We start from the raw sequence: 3,228 nt of genomic DNA on the forward strand, positions 1-3,228 counted from the left end.
TTGATTGAGTTGTCCTTTGCTAGGCAAAGTGTTGTTAGCTTTTATACTCTTCACTTGGCTTCCAGCAGCTCTCTCCACAGAGTGCCGCGATCACACTGCCAGGAGCCTGAGACCCCTACAAGGAGGAGATCAAACTTCCACAACAGGGATTCTTCAAGACGGGTCAAGTTCAAGTCTGCTTAGAAAACCCAGTCTACATCATACAAAAATGTTATTACTTATTTGGTCTTCTTTTTCTGTGGATTGTCTCCACTACTAAAGCTCATTTCTAAATCGAGGCCAGATCCAGTTACAAAGTCCCAGGACTTGCTTCCCTCCACTGTTTTCCATAGAAGTTTTTTTGTGCAGCATATACTTATTTCAGATTAACATATAAATTAAACTTGCAATCTCTTCTGCCATTAGAAGAACTTAGCGCAATACAAAATAAAAATAAAATATTTGTTTTATTCTCAAGGTTAGTGTGCATTACTAATATAATATTCTTGCATTCTCGTGAATTGGAGTACTATTGGAAGGGGCAGAGAAGGAAATAAAAGTTTTCTCTGATCTACTTGTCAAAAATAAGCCATTTTTATCATGATGGATTTGTGATTGTGTACTTTTAAGTTTAATCTTGTTTAATTATTATTTCCCCATATCATGAAAAGTATTTTAATGGCCAAATAATAGTTTGTCATGCCATTTACAGTATTTAATTTACCAAGCTTCAAATTGGTAGTCATGGACACATATACAATTCTAATTTCACAGATATGAAGAATAGTTGATACTAAACTTATATAAATTTTATATATCCTTAGAACATATTTCTAGATATAAATTATTTCATCAGCTCATGAAATTTGTATTTGAAGGAATTTGGTATGTATAAAGAAGTTGCACTAGAAAATATTTTTGAGTGCCTATTACATTCAACCTTTGCATTGTTTTTAAGTGTCAATATTAAGACCATTTTAAAAAAGGTTTGTGAAAATTTAATGAGTAAAAATTAAATCTTATTCTTATTTTAATTTATTTAGTATTTAGGCTGAACATTTTCCATGTGTTTTTCCTCACTTGTATATTAATTTTGTGCATTTATTTAGATAATACCAATGTTTGCTAACTTCAGTCTCAATACTCTCTGTTAAAATTCACTGCACATTCATCTACTGAGTTTTTTGTGTTTATAGTATCAACTTTTATAAGTGGGATCTTTATTGTAACTATAAATTCTAGGTTTTATTCACTGATGATTGAACAATCTGTTATCTATAAAATCTATAATATTTCCTTGAAATTTTCTTCCAAAATTATTTATTTTACATCAAAATTACTCTAAGAACAAAGAACATGAGACAACTTGAGTATCCAAACTTTGCTGGCTAAAGATATCCTGTAGATCCTTCACACACACACACACACACACACACAGAATTTGTGAAGCCCAGGCCAATTCTGGCACCGACTATATCAATACAGAATTTTTGCATTTTTCTCTCTGAATAAGAATATATATCAAAGAACATTTACAGAAAATATACTGATATACTTTCTTAAATTGATGCTGATTGCATTTATTTCACAGTTTAAGCTAGAAGACTTCCATGTAAGTATTTCAGAGTGAATGTTTACCATCTCTCTTTGGAACTAGACTGCCAAACTGTCATTGAAATGTTTGCATTAGATTGTTTATCAGGTCATTTTCACTGGGTACATAAAAATAGCAAGCTAGGACAAAGTGGATGTGTTTTCAAAGAATAATAAAAAACTGAGACTAGACTGGGCCTATATCTAAGAAGAAATAAGGCAATAGACTGAAATGCAAAGGGGAGAGAGAGAGAGAGAGGCTAGCATAGAGGAAGAGATGGGGATAATGTGTATTTTAAAAATAATGAAAAATGGAAAGATATTTTTCTAACACAGAAAGCCAAGGCTCTGAGGAGCCAAACCCTAAGCTGGATCCTGTACAGACTAATGCTCTTTGATCACAAGGCACACTAGACATCACACTGCCCACTGGTCCACCTTTTTGATATCCATTCTCAGCTATCTCAATAAGGCTGAGATGACTTTCTGTACAAGCTCTACACTTGCCAATAATGACTCTGAATTCCTTTCTGATCTTTTCTGCTAGGGGTTATATAATATTTTGCTTCCAGTAAGAGAAATAAACAACACATAACTGAATTTAGGACTGAGCAGTGTCAGGCAAAGCTCTACAGTTAGAATGGCTATTTTAACTTCAGCAGTTCTGAACTCACTATGAATCCTTCCATACTATAAGCATAGTGTAAAATGAAGGAATTACTGGCTAATACAATATAAGTGAGGTTTATGTGTGTATCTAAAACAAGATGGGATGATGAATAGTATGATGTATTTGGTAAACAAAGGGAACATGACACACACTTCTCTTGTATAAAATAGTGCTTTCGAACATATATTTAGTTTTTCGTGTCCTTATACCTGAATAAAAATATTTTGTATTTGTATTCCTCGCAAAATTCCTGAAAGATAAAGAAAATATGAATGAAATAACTATGGATTTTCAATAAAACCTATTCCTCATATCTATATGAAAATAATAGCCTTTAAATATTTTTCTGAGACTTTTTATTGAGTTTAAAATATTTAATTTCCCTAGACAAAAACATAAATATTTGCTGTTAAGTGAAAGTTCTAACAGATAACTCAGATACAGATACCTTGAAATATGGAGGAAACTAAGCTCATATATTTCATTAGAGACATTTCATATAGCAAATAAGCATTTATTTTTAAATAAGCACTTTCTATCTTATTTTTTAAGTAAATATAAGTAGACTGCCACTTACTAGAAGATGGAGAAGATATATTTTCCCGATCCCTCTTTCTAATTATAGCTAAAAATCCTATACATTATATGTAAAACAAATATAAGAATATTTTTAAAAGATGGAGAGAAAAAGCTGGTGGCTTTGGAACCCAAGGAGTTCTCTGAATTTTCTTTTAATCTCTCATATCTCAGTCATATTGCTGAGGAGGTCAGCAAGTTAGAAATGCCAATGAGAGCCGGGCTCAGTGGCTCAGCCTGTCATCCCGCGCCTTTGGGAGGCTGAGGTGAGCGGATTGCCTAATCCGCGGGTTCGAGACCCACCTGGGCGACGAGACCTCATCTCTACAGTAAATCAAAAAATCAACCGGGCGTGGTAGCGCATGCCTGTAATTCCAGCTACTCGGAAGGCTGAGGCGGAAGGATCGCCG

The sequence above is a fragment of the Carlito syrichta genome, unplaced genomic scaffold (assembly GCF_000164805.1).
Source record: "Carlito syrichta isolate Samal-C Ts95f unplaced genomic scaffold, Tarsius_syrichta-2.0.1 Scaffold303768, whole genome shotgun sequence".
Lineage (NCBI taxonomy): Eukaryota > Metazoa > Chordata > Mammalia > Primates > Tarsiidae > Carlito > Carlito syrichta.